Raw genomic sequence first — 15432 nt, forward strand, 5'->3', positions numbered from 1 at the left:
GCTAACAGGGAAGTATGCCTTCAAACTCAAGTTCCATGACTGAAGTAATGCTCACATATGATTTTTCAATATGTTCAGACATCCATGCTGTTTTCCCCCAACACCGTCCACTCAGCTCAAACCTCCTTCAAACTAACTTAAAATTGTTGCAAGTCAAGGAATAAATTTTCAGGCACATACATATGAATTTCTTTAGCTTAATAGGTTATTTTGATAAAAACTGAATCGAATTACACAATCAGAATTGAATTATAGAAGAAGAATGAATCTGAATTTCATATCAATCACACTCACTTTACATTGTATTTCTCTGTACATATATATACATGTACTAAGTGACTTATTTACAAGAAAACCATCTTCTAGAATCTTCTTAATATCCTAACTAACTATCATATCAACTTAACTAACTATCAACTAACTATCACATGTAAACTAATCAAGTTAATTATTTACAATCTCTTTGTTATAATCTCTAATATATTTTACATAGTATTTACAACTTAACAAACTTGCGATGTATTCCACTTCCAAACGGTTATCTCCATGCATGACCAGAATCAATTGTTAATATTTCTCTATGTGAACACATGCACTTTGTTTATCTTAATTGTTTGTATTTACTTCCAATTGACTCCTTATATCAGCACATGACATTTAAGATCTGCTGATAGTTAGTTCATAATCCAAGCTCATAATGGACTGTTATCAATGTAGAGTGATAGATCATCTCCTTAGAAAATAAGCACGACATATCCTCATATCTCGTAATAAAAAGCATCATATTTACCCTCATATTTTAATCTAAAGAGGGCAAGATTTCTGTTTTCTCCCGTTCAGATAGGTGTGGAGATCAAATTTTCCTACTTTTTGACTCAATTAGACAACTCTCCAATTATATGAACAACATCATTGTTTGATCACAATTCACAACTACCCTTATTTGTCCGGTGTTAAGAGACTTTCGAAGGAGGATAATGGATAATAGTTAAAATCCAAAGACGTTCGATAATTCGACCAACAAAAAGCAGCACATTGATCGTATTTCAACTTTCAAATAAGTGAAGTATTCATTTTCCTCCTTGATAATTGATATAACTAAGAATTTTCTAATTTCTTCAGCTATTAACACCATATTTCTCAGAAACTCAGTTTATGATGATATTTTAAGTGTATTAAACAGAATTATCCCAACATATATTCAGTACTATAACAAAAATCAGCTACTTGAAGTTACAAAAATTATTGCTCGATTTCTTTCCCTTTTGATAATCAAATCTTCTCAAATAATATGAACAAAAACAAAAGAATAATTGCATATATAAATGAATCTCACTACAATTAGTACATTACACGGATAAGAAATCATCGGAAGTACATAAACTCTCCACTGTTTGAGGGGGAAAAAAACCGCGGGAAAAGCACTTACGAAAATCGATTCAAAAAATTAGACGTCACTCTCTTCCTTCCTTGCGTCTCTGATATTTCTCTGTCTCCGCCGGCCACCGCTAAGCCCTCTTCTCCGAAGTTCCTTCCTAACGTTTCTGATTATTTTCAACTGAAGGTGGTTTTCAGGGGAGGGGTGGGGTTAGTTCCCTGCGCCGCGGGTTTACTGTATGCCCTTTTCATTTCAGTCTCTTAGTTAGCCACGTGGATGATGTCTGTATCATACGGCTCACAATTTGATGGAAACTCGAAAGTATAAAAACGACCGAAGACCAATTAAGAGTCAAACAGTTTAATTTTGACCGGACATTTACGTATAAAATTTTTAAATTTTTTAAAATAAAATTTACATATTTATAAATTATGTAAAGAATGTTATAAATTATAATAATTGATAATTTAAAATGTTAAAAGAATTTATCAAAAACTTAAAATTAAAAATAAATTTATTTGAATTCAAAATATAAAAAATTTCGCATTAAATGATACGAAGAAAGTATGACATATAAAAATAGTTAATCATTAAAAACTATTGTATTGCTCGATGATAGGTGATATTTTTTATAACTGTAAGACGATTTAAATTAAAATTATAAGAATATAGTTAACACAAAGAAAGTTATTAAAACAATTATAGTGAATATGTTATAGTCTTGTAGAGAAGGTTTCTTCTTTTCTTTTTTTTTTTTCTAATGGTTGGAGCGATATTTGAATTCCGATTAAAGTTCAATTATGCATTATAGCATCTATTTAAAGTGATATTTTTAATATAATTTGTTCATATTTAAAATTCGAACATGCTTAAAAATAAAGTAGTGTTACCACTGTACTAGGAGGGAAGCTTTTTGTAGAGTGAGCTGGAGACCGTAGGATTGACACTTGGATCTAAAATAGATAGTTCATATTAGGGTGTACAAAAATCAAATCAAAAATCGAATTAAACTGGAAAAAAATTCGATTAATGATTTGGTTTGATTTGGTTTGGTGTTGGAAAAAAAAATCAATTATATTTGGGTTAGTTTGATTTCAAGTAAAAAAAATCAATCCGAGACCAAATCAACCCACATTATATATATAATTTTAAAATTTTATTTTATACGTAAAAATATTTATTTTGATATAATTTTTAAAATATCTCTTATACTTTTTCATAGTTTTATCTTTTAATATATTTATTTCATGTTTGGAAGTTATAATTCTTAATAATCTAATAAAGATTATAGTCCATAGTTGGTAATTATAACAAAGTTTAAATAAAAATCAATTTAATACTAATGCAAAAGAAAATCAATTCAATGCTAAGAATGACAATAATATTGGATATTTGTTTTTTAGTTTTATATAGATTTAGACAATTAAAATACATGATATAATTTTTCTTCTTTAAATACATGATATAATTTTTCTTCTTTTAATATTTAGTCATGTAACAAATAGTTACTAAACTTATTTTAACATGATTTAGTACCATAAATAATGATCAATTTCATTATGACTTATTAGTTTGCAATATTTTTTTATGCGATTTTATTATAATTTTTTGTTGGATATTTTAGTGTCATTAATCCTATCATATTTTTTGTTATTTTCTTGAGAAATAACTTGGATAGTTGCATTTTGGTAGGACTAAAGAAATTTTTAAAGTACAAGTAAATTCTACATTTGTATGAAGACTTTATCGAAAAAATCCAAAATTTCAAAAAAAAATCCGAAAAATCCAAAGAAATTCGAAGTTGAAAACCTTGAGTTTTATTGATTTGATTTATTTATAAATTTAAAAATCTGACACAAATAATTTGATTTGATATTTAAAAAACTCCAACCAACGTGTTCACGTACACCCTAGTTCATATGCTTATCCTGAAAACTGCCAAATTCAATATACACAAGAATATTCATAATATACCATGTGAATATTCACATGTGTCTATATCATTCATAAAATAATGTACCACTAACTTCCAAATATACACAAGAATATTCACTTATGTCCAATAATAATTTATTTAATGTGAATCACTAGTTAAAACATATATCATATGATTAACATATAAAATACATATAGAAACATAACAAAAAATGTATGTTATTAATTATGGGTTGTTTGGTCAGGAAGAAAGATAATAATTACGTATTAGAATTAGCATAACTTTTATGAATTGAGAGGAAAAATCAGTAAATTGGGATATATTTCACTCGAACTGTTATAATTGTAAATAAATATTTTATTTTTAAAACTTATATGAATTTCTAATACAATAAATCAATCCTAAAAAATAATATGTGTAGTGTAATTTTTGCATAACTGGTTTTTATATTATTTATTTTTACATTATTAATTTATACATAACTTTAATTAGCTATCAAAAACAAATATATGTAAACTCTACACAATTAGTCTCCACATAACTTTTACCAACATTCACCTAATTACAATTTTCAATTTATTTATATTAACAATTGTTTTTTAAAAAAAGAACACATCTAACTTAATATGAAATAAGTTTATGTTTCAAAAGATCCTTGTAAGAAGGCCTTATGTAATACAAAATAATTAAATTGATCAGCAAGGCAATTATCGAACATTAAATGATAAACAAAAGAAAATATATATTAATTTTATTACTTATTCTCTACATATTTATTCATATTCGAAGAGAAATGGGAAAAATGTGCAAATTTTCTTGCTGGTAAAATTTATTAGCCATGAAGAAGATTTAATAGGATGAAAAAATGCAATTAATGAAATGAAGTTTTTGCTTCTAGCTGATTCAAGTAGTTTAAGATTTGTCTAACATAGAAAAATCTATTTATTTCAAAATCATTGCAAATTTAAAAATATGTTTAAATTGAAACAAAAGTCATGATTAATTAAACAAAATATTTGGATAACAAAATATACATGCAAATGAAAAATGTAATTAATAAACATGTGTAATTGGCAGCCTTTATTATTGCTAATAATCTAATAAGTCAAAATCAAAAAGAAATTAAGGGAACAATACAGTGAAAGTAAACGGAACTCAATGAACGGTTAATATGGAAGACAAAAAAAAAAAAAATTTTCTACCTTCGTGAATTGAGAGGATGAATACAAGGGAATCCATTCATTAATTATTTCTTCGATCAGATTCCATTTGTACACTTACACTTAAAAAATATGAGTTCAAGATTAGACTTTGAAAAAAGATGTTTTGGCATCAATAAATTAAACTTTAAGTACAAAGATAATTTTTTTAGAAACACAGCAACATTAAGTTATTAGCATGAAATTAAATAGTAAGAAATAGAAAACTATATAAGTTGTAAATATATTGCATGATTTTGTTATACTCTATAAAGATAAATCCTGCATGCAAACGTACCATCTTTTGCAGAATTTATCAACTTTGATATGCTGCTAAATATTACCAAGAATATTATACTTTGATTTATTTAATTTTCTGCTATATAGTCCTAATTAATCGGACCATCACAAAGAAATTTATATAGGCTTATGGTACGTTCTACTTGGGCCTGGGCCCCCATCAAAAGTACAACCCCCCTACCCCACCAAAAAAAATACACACACAATGACTCATTTTATTCTCTAGGTATCAACAGAGTCAAATATAAAAAAAAAATATACTCCTCTATCTCATTTTACGTGACATCATTTTTTTATCAGTTCCAAAAAAATGTCATATTTATTTATATGGTAAGTATTTAAAGGTAAAATTTCTTTTTTATTATTTTTGGTCTCACTTAATTAAATTATACTACTCTAATACATTTATGAGGAGAGAAAAAAGTAAATTTTATTTTTTTAAGGGTAATTTGATAAATATTTTAAAGTTTTCTTTATTTCTTAAATTCCATATCCAGTCGAATATTGTCACAAAAAATAAGACAAAAGAAATATTATTTTTGAAACGTATTAAAAAAGAAAAATTAAAGAGAGCAAGGGTTCATATGTACCACACCACGTGTGCTTACGAAAGAAAGAGTTTGAAATTATTGGGTACAACTTGTAGCTTGCTAGCTAGATTCATGCATGATATTTGAATATAATGTTCTTTAGTGCGTCATTAAATTAAAAACTAAAGGGGTATACGACTATTCATTGTATTATTATACTTTTTCAACAAAATTTAAAACCAGCAGATTTTACAAAAACAAAAACAGCTGCCTGCATATTGTGGTTTATTAGATTTCAGGTTGCAATTTGGTCATATATGGACAAGAATATAACTTTATAGGATTACCATGCATATAAATTAGAAGTATTTAATAGATATTAAAAAAATTTATCTGGAGTGTGTTCTTTTGCTATTAATAACGATTTTGTTATGTCTAGCTAGCTCACATACAACTTGGTCACGTGGGAGACAACAAGATATATACATACCCATAAATTGGAGTTTCGAGCCTAAAAGGTAAAAAATATTGATAAAAATTTCAAAAGAGTAAATGAAAAAACTTTTAAACCAAAACGATAAAATCGCTGTGATGTAGCGATTTAGGTGGTGTTGTTAAGGTAAATCACTACAGTAACAACGATTTGTAAAATTTATTTTTTAAATTTTTTTGAACAAATCATCACTGTCAAGGCAGCAATTTGATAAATAATTTTTTAAAAAAATTATAAATCACTGTCTGTACAATAATTTTACTTTCATCCTTTTAAATATTTTATTAATATTTTTTACCTATTAGGCTTGAGACTCCTATAAATAGGAAAAAGGAAAGTAACTTCTTGTTGCCATCGTACATAACTTTTAGCTTTAATTAGGGAGTCAAGGTGCACTTATGGGGATAGCCACAGCTACCCGGGATGTTTAGTTGAATATTTTTTATTAAAAATTTATGTTATAAATATATGTAAAAATTTATAATTAGATATCTTAGACGAAAGTAATGTTTTTAGTGCAGTGATAATGAGTATTCATTTGAATAAATAAGTTTCAATTTTAAATTTTAAATATCACAATATTTGATAGTCACACGTCATTATTCTTAAACACGATTTTGTCCCGCCCTATTCACATTTTATAAGTTATATTCGACCCTGCCCCGCCCTATTAATTAACATTTCTAATTAATTATCGTGAACTGCATCTCAATTTCTTTAATTAAGTAGGTTATTAACAAAGAATTAATTTCTTATGGCACTAAACGATTATAAATTATCATCACAATCGGAATTAGTAGTGTTATTAAGGTTTTTTTCAGCAATTGAAGCCGTATTTCTCAGAAATTCAGCTTATGGCACAATTTTAAGTATTTAACTACTGTTAAATATTTCCTTTCTCCGGTACTTTTTGTCATGATTTTTATTTTTTGAGTCAAACTATAAAAATTGGCTAACATTTTAAGATGCATTTTTTTTCATCATATTAATATGTAAAAAATTATAATTTATTGTAATTTTTTTATATAGTTTTAGAGTATCTAATTTTTTTTGTTTAAAATATTAAATTAATGTGATTTAATTTGCCTTTGAAAATTATTCAAATTGAATTTCGATAAGCGCAACATGACAAACATTTCCGAACGGAGGGAGTATAATTATCCCAGCTTATTCCTAATTTCTTCAGCAATTGAATCCACATTTTCTTAGAAATTCAACTAACAACGCAATTTTAAGTGTGTAATGACTATTAAATGTAGGGAAAATGGTCTGAAGAATACTTCAATTTTGAGCGAATGTTGTTATGATACCAAATTTTATGGAAGATCTTTTATTCATGCACTTTTTGAAAGTGTATTTTAAAAATATATATGTGTGTCATGTGGACACATTACTATTTAAAATGATGAAATATTTATGATGTCCACGTGGGCACATATATAACTTTAAAATACACTATTAAATAATAGAGGAGTAAAAAATCCTCCATAAAGTTCGATATCATAACAATAATTTCGATCAAAGTTCAAATATATTTGAGGCTTTTTTCTGTAAAACATATATAAGTATCCAATTTATTTCTAATTTCTTCAGCAATTTAAGCCAGTTTTCTTACGAAATTCTGTTTAGGGTGCAATTCTAAGTGTGTTTGCTTATGATCTCAAAATATATGAATAGCAACAAACAAATTTGTAGATTTACATGATTCAGAAAATAGAAATAGATTTGTTCATTTCAGTAAATTGAGAGTTGTTTTTTCATATTCTTTTTAATATTAAATAATTATCTATAATAGTTATAATAATCAAATTCACAATTTCAAAACATTATTAATAAGATTACTTTAATAAAATAGACACCTAATAAAAATTTACTTAAAAAATATATCAGAACAACAAATGTGCAATGACATGTATAAAACGGAAGGAGCAAGAATATAAGATTTAACATTAATTAACATAACAAGAGGAGAGGTAAAGGAAAAATAAGAGGGAGATCGCAAGGGGTAGTAAATACATAGATTAATAAGTGATTTAATATAGTGAAATTATACATTAATATTCATAACTTAACTAAAACACACACATACATATATATGGTTAAAAAATATTTACGGTCTGTCAAATAAGTTAGATATATCTAATAATATTAATATAATATAAACAAAAGAATAGAGTGAAAATTGGAACTGAGTTGGAGATGGTATATATGGTTAAAAAATATTTACAGTGTGTCAAATAAGTTAGATATATCTAATAATATTAATATAATATAAACAAAAGAATAGAGTGAAAATTGGAACTGAGTTGGAGATGGTAGAGATTGACACTTGGATCCAAAATAGATGCATCCACTTGTTAGTCACACTCAAATCTGTTCAACAAATAAATAAGAATGGTTTTGAAAAACTTCCGCATATAGCCACTCAGAAATAGCTTAATGACGCTTCAAAATTTTAGTTTGCTAATTAAAACTCATAGCTAATGTTATAGGGAGGAGAATAACGACCGAGATTGAAAGAAGGAGGAGAGAGGCGAGCGAGGAAGGACAGAGTGGGAGAGAGGTGAATTGTATATGTATATCGGTTAGATAATTATATATCTGTAATTGGTTTACATATGTTTATGTATATCTGGCGAGCGAGATTAAGAGAGGGAGGAGAAAGGCAGGCAAGATTGGGATAGGGGGAGAGAGGCGTGCGAGAGAGGGCAATAATTTGTATAATTCGCATTTTGTTTTGTATTATTTGTGTGTTTTTGTATAATTAAGTAATATAAAGTCTCTAATTATACAAATGTGATAAAACTCGAAACAACTAATTGATACTAACATGAACATATGAACTTTAAACAACTATACAAAATACATTATGTAAATTATATTATAAAAAATTTGAAAACTATCCGTTTATACAAACTTTAGAAAGTTATACATAAAAAATACTAATTGTATATGGTGAAACTGAAAAAAAGGAAATCATCGTCATATACAAACACAAATCATCATATACAACGACAAATCAAAAGAAGAACTGTTAGTTACGAATTATACAAGTGTAGCGAGTTATACAAACATGACTAATTATACAATCTCAAAGTCAGCCGCGTAATTAGTGATTAATGTTAATCGATAATGATAATTATAACAAATTATAGGTATGATAACTAATTAAATATTGAATAATTTATTTAACCGCATAATTTTTTCAATATTAAATTTGTTACATATTTATGTAGCTTCAAATCTATATATAAATAATATTACATAATATATGCATAGTTAATAATACAAGACAAGAGTTCGATTATCGGTACTCAATCGGTTAATAGACCCCTTCTTCCACATACACAAAAAATTCTTAAATACATAAACATATAGGGCCAAGCAAGTTCACGTATCATAGATGTTTGTTGGGTTTTATTTGCTCTAAATTTCTTACCATAAATAGATTTTCCTTGTAGGAAAAGGTTTTGGATTGACTAATCCTTTTCTTGTAGGGAAAGGTTTAGGATTCTATAAATAGAGGCATGTTCCTTTTAACTTAGTTAACATTCACAATGTAGTCTTAAGGGCTTTGAGAGTTTTGGTTAGAGGGAGAATTTGTGGGTCACAAGCTTGATACGTTATTACTTGTGTGAACCTCCCATGTATTCTGAGTGAATTGGTTGAGATTGTTTCCCTCTGTATTTTGTACTCTCATATTTATAGTGGATTGCTCATCTCCTTTGTGGACATAGGTCGATTGACCGAACCACGTTAAATCTTTGTGTCTTTTGGTATATTTCTCGTTGTCTTCTTACTCGTGGTCTTTCGATGTTAGCATTGCTAGCTTCCGCGTTTACACCTGCTTATTTTTCGGTCCTAACAATGTTATACATTTTATAAAATGTGATTCACTAGTTAAAGTATATATATCAGCTAATTATAACATATAAAATACACTCACAAGCAAGGAAAAATAGCACATTTTAAAATTTTATTTATGAATACAGTTTTTTAAATGAATATATAAAATAAATTAGGGAAAATGCACAATTACTCCTCAACATATACCCGAGATTTCAGAGACACACTTATATTATACTATACTAAGATCCTATTATCCTCCTGAACTTATTTTATAAATAATTTTCTATTCTTTTTCGATCTACGTGACACTAGCTTTTAAAAAAAAAAATCAAGCAGCGTTGGGGCTATACAATTGTTTTCCTATATAAGGAGGAACTAATATTCTATTTTTCTTTCAAGTGCAATTATCTTTCCGATCCTCCCATTGGCTAATCAAGCGTCTTTAATTCCCCAAATATTATATTTTTTTTATTTTGTCACTAAAAGTTTTTAGTTTGTGTATACTTTTAACTACAAAAGAATGTCCCAAAAATAGATACTTCAAGATGTATTTTTCCTCACATAATTCTTGTTAAAACAAAGTTTATTCCTATATTAATAAAACAAACATCTCAAAAACACCTACCAACTAATAGAGACATGTTTACTCAAAAAAAATGTGGAGATCAAAGAGCCACAAATAAACTTTACTTTGAAAAGTACTTTTAGCTCGATTTTGATCAAATAATTTGATTGATCGATAGAAGAAAATATTGGATTAGATATTTTCTCAACAATTTCAATTTTCGTGACAATTAATTTCCATAAAGTCATGTGACATTTTTCAAACTATCATTAGCTTAAATCCGAATTGGAATCCCAACTCAAAAGTAAAGTCTCAAATAATAGATTTTCATTTTATCATTGATTTGGAGGATTAATATTCCAAAATATCTTGGATAACACAAGAATTAAATTACTTAAGAATACACCGTAAACTTTACTATATATACATAGTAACATTTTTAAAGAAAGAATGAAAAGAAGTAATGGTTAAAATTACATTTTTATTTTGAGAACAAATCATCTATATTTAAATGCAATAGAATTAATAAACATGTGTAATTGACCTTTATTATAGATTATTACACATGTTTGATTTGTTGAAGTTATAAACATAAAAGAAGAACGTCGAATACATCATTTATATGCATGCATATATGTACTATACAAATTAATTAATGGAAAAGGAATATATCAACATATATATGAGAGAATGAATCAAATAAATTTATACTATCAGTAAATGCATGCAGTTTTGTCAATTAATAGTACGTACCAAAAAACTTGTCAATCAAAAATTACCGTAAATTTGTTTCATAATTTTCAACTGAGCGAGAGAGTCGAACATTCCATGCACATTAACTTACCATGCATTATACGTACGCCACCTATAGTTGTAAATTAAGCCATTGCTTCTGCAGACAAAATATACATAGCTCTACTTAGTTTCTTTTCCTCACTATTTTTTTTCCTCAAAAGTTGTCTTCTCATAATAAAGAATTTATATAGCTCTACATTCTCAGGTTAGTGGAGTAAAAAATAGAGGCCTACCCCACTTTTTTTTTTTTTTTTAAAAAAAAGGTACAAAACATACAATGGGCCCTGGTGGGCTGAGGTGGGGAGGCTAGACCTTTTCTGACTTGTTACGCTTTTGTTTTACGAAGGGTGACCTAATTTGATTTGATACGGAATTAAACAGTATAAAAAATACTTTTGAAATTTAAATTAAAGTTAGATCAAATATAAAGAAAAATTGTCCTTTGATTTTGTGACCTTAAATATGCCACGTGAAAAATTGAAATTAAAATGTTATAAAATTATTCTTTTTGAGACAGACTAAAAAGGAAAGAATGTCATTTTTTTTAAACGAAAGGAATAGTTAAAAAATGTAAATTACAAAAAAAAAAAAATTGTCATTTAAAAATATCTATAAATATATCTTAAATTTCGTGGTATTAAACCAGCCATGTCGAGTGTGTTTAAATATAAAATAAGTATGATTAACATTTAAAATTTACGTTACAAAAAATTAAATTAATAAAAGTGTAAATAGAAAAATATAGATGAAATATTAATTAATTAAAAACAGCGTAGACACTGATTTAAAAATCAATATACTCAATAATAAAAAATTAAAGTAGATTGAGATGCCAGACATAAAGTGTATATGCTTACGAATATGAGTTGAAATTTTTGAAAATCAGATTCATGCATGCATATGGTTTTGGATGATATATATTTCAATGTCCTTTAGTGCATGCGTCATGTATTATATTTTATATTTATTGGTATTATTATATTCCTTTTTTCATTTTGCATATTATTATAAAATAAATAAAATCAAAACCAGCAGACGATATATATTTACAAAACAACTGCATATTGCGGTTTATGGGATTTCTGCATTTAATGACGAAACAAATATATGGGATTTCTTTGCAACTTGTTCACATGTCGATCTTTTAAATTCTCTAATTATATAAGAGAGAGGTTTTGATAAAGTAGATGCGTCTTTATCAATGTATACGGATATTTTTCTATAAAAAGTTAAGATATTGATAAGAGAAGGTTACTTAGATGATAAATATTTATATATTGAATCTTAAAGGTTGTGAGTTCGAGTCACTAAGATAGCAAAAAAGTGTGAGTGCTCCAAAAAAAAGGATAAAAATATTAAGTAGTATATAAATTTTACGAAATTATGAGACCCATTTTAGTTATATCTTTGGTTATACCTTTATTACTTTGAATGTGGCTAATATTTATGTAAATTTAAATATTTTATAACTTCTTTGAGTAAAAATTCAACAGTTGATAAAGAAAAATACTTATTTTGGAGCAAAAATATAAAAGCATTTGATTAATAGCATTTAGAATTTATCAAAATTAGTAATATTTCTCATGTATTTATGTATATTACACGTAATCAGATTGATTTTAAATCTTTTAAATATCATCACTTAAAAAATAAGTTTGTAAAGAAAATATTGAACCCGCGTACCATATAGATTTTTCGTAACTAATGTTAGTATATAAGGCTTAAAACACTGATGTTCTTTTAAATTTGTTAACAATTAAATTTTATTATAGACATTTGAATTATAATTACTTGTTTTGATGGAGCGTATGAATACGATTAGATACGTTTTACATCCAAACTTGAAAATCCATCTTGTCACTAACTCCATAATGCATTTTGTCAGTCAATACTATGTCGTTTACAAATAACATACACTACGACACTGCTTCTCGAATATGTCATGTTGATTCGTCCATCGGTAGGGCAAATAAAAATGAGTTAATTAAGGACTAATCTCTGTTACAAATCCACTAAGTCAAACTCCTACTATTTTAAAGTTAGTTTTGACTCCATCGTACATCGTCACAGTGACATTAATGTAAGTCACAATTACACTTCTAAACTCCAAATATCTCGAGAGGACCTCCTAAGGATTATATCATATGTCTTTTCTAGGCCAATCAATACGATGTCTATATCGCTCTTACAATACTACTCTAACAATATTTATACAAACAAATACCTTTTATAGTTAAAATTACCTTGTCATGAATTCAAATTGATTCTTTGAAATAGACAAACCTCTCCTCGTCCTTACTATGACTACTGTCCCGAACTTTCTAAGAAGGGCTGAAGTATCTAATTAATATCTTTATTATTGTTGCAAGATCTAAATATCACTCTTGTTACTGTACTACAACACAATTTCATCCCTCATTTTAATTGTTCTAAAAATAACATTAAACAACTCAATCATCCACTTCATCATATTTTTCTTGCATGTGTTCTTTTCTAATGTATTCATTCTATTCTATATTTCACCATTTTTGTTCTCAATACACTTTACTTCACTTAGTTCAAAGACTTCAAGTCATGACTACTAGTTTCACCGTATTTTCTTAAGAAATTTAATCCTCTCAAGTACCTGAAGTTACAGATTTTTTTAGCCGTCATAACCACTAGTTTCACTTCCTTCTTTGACGTCTTTTACTTTTCTCTATTCCTCCTCGTCTTATTAAGTACTCCACTAACGTCATGTAAGCAACCTTTTTGAATTCCGATTTTCTAAGACCTCTCCGTTCAACCATCAAGCACCTTTCTGCTTATTAGGTTATCCCTCTTAATAAAAATTCTGGCTCTGTCACTATAAATAGACATTGTAAATTACACTAATTCTTGAATTTTTATTTGTAACATTGTAAATTCACATTCATGAGCTTATGTTGGATAGTAAAATTATTATTCGAAATATAATCATATATAACTTCGCTTTGCAAACTTCCTAAAAAAAGCATGGAATTTATTAAAGTCTTGATTGTGTGATGATTCACTAAGTGTTCCTCTCTCTCTTTTGAAAGCTTGAGTTAGTTATGAATAACTCAAAAGTTTTGACGAAGTCTAAAATCGAAACTCCTCATTCATTTCTATCCCCAAATATAAAAACTAAGTTTGATAGGTTACCGTATAATTTAACACTTAAATTATAAACTTATAAGTTATAATGTATTATATTAAATGCTATGTATGCTCAAAATATGCATATTTTTGAACAACCATGTATTTATGACATGGAAGCGCGTGCCGACACATGAACTTGAGCGCGTAATGTTCGGGAGAAAAAGGGTACAATGCATTAGTTTTTTTGTCCAATACAGCTTCTACTTTGGATTTGATCAGTTAATCTGATTGATTTTTATATTATTTTTTCAAATTAAATATCTGCTCTACTTCCATTATTTATTTTCTATTTTCTGATATTTTTGCGCACAATTTTTAATTAGAAACTCGCCGGCTTTTATAGAGGGCCAAATGGTCATTCTGCAAGATTATCGAACCAGACACTGTTCGTTGACGATTTTATTTCATTATTTGAGTTTGTGAGAATTTATAATTTACCATGTTTGATGTTGAAAGTAAAGTATTTAGATCTTGATTTTGTTTTTATATCTAGCCATCTTTAATTAAAACAATTTACTATATCACAAATTTAACAATAGTAATGCAATATTTTTAAAAATTAAAATAAATAAAATGTACTCGAGAGAATGTGTTAATACTATTTTATTAAGAAAATTAATGATCAAAATGTAATGATGATAAAAATAAAATATACAAACTATATAAAATAGTACATCATTCTACTTCAATTGATATAAAATGAACTGAAAAAATGTTATTAGGATGACTATACTTTTTAAAAATTATTTCTTTGAGTAGTGACACTTCGTTTTAAGCAAACATCTCCACAATAAAAACTACTTTCCTTCGTGGAAGTTCTAATCTAAAAATAAGGTAATAATCAACATACCGGATTATAACAATTAAAATAAAATGACTACATTCTAAAATCACAATAATTATGAAAGAATTTTTTAAGAAAAACACACAATAACTTAATACACCAAAAAGAAAAAATCATATCAAAATAAATTTGTCAAACTGACATACAACTGCAACAACAATAACACTATATTAATAATAATAATTAAGAAAATAGCTCACACACAATTTTTCTTGCATTTTTTATATTTGTTCAACTCAATTTATGAGTAAATATATTTTCTCTCTCTTGTTCGATATAGGAAGTTCTTGTTTTAAAGTAAAAAATGACCCACTTATCCATGTGTCTAAAAAGTAAATGGAGCGTCACAACCTTTGGTTGGTTGTGCCTCTACAATGATAAATT

General features: G+C 27.0%; 1 long non-coding RNA gene across 2 annotated transcripts; it reads right to left on the bottom strand.

Annotated features, from left to right (window-relative positions):
- Positions 1-8994: 8994 nt before the first annotated feature.
- On the bottom strand, positions 8995-11200 carry LOC138337247 (uncharacterized). 2 transcript variants are annotated; one of them, XR_011210810.1, is made up of 2 exons: positions 11095-11200; positions 8995-9680 (listed from the first exon to the last, which is right to left on the bottom strand). It is a non-coding gene; the product is annotated as an uncharacterized lncRNA (long non-coding RNA). The 2 variants fall into 2 exon arrangements; XR_011210809.1 differs by having other exon boundaries at positions 8995-9697.
- Between the last annotated feature and the right edge of the window lie 4232 nt (positions 11201-15432).

The sequence above is a fragment of the Solanum lycopersicum genome, chromosome 1 (assembly GCF_036512215.1).
Source record: "Solanum lycopersicum chromosome 1, SLM_r2.1".
NCBI classification, from domain to species: Eukaryota; Viridiplantae; Streptophyta; class Magnoliopsida; order Solanales; family Solanaceae; genus Solanum; species Solanum lycopersicum.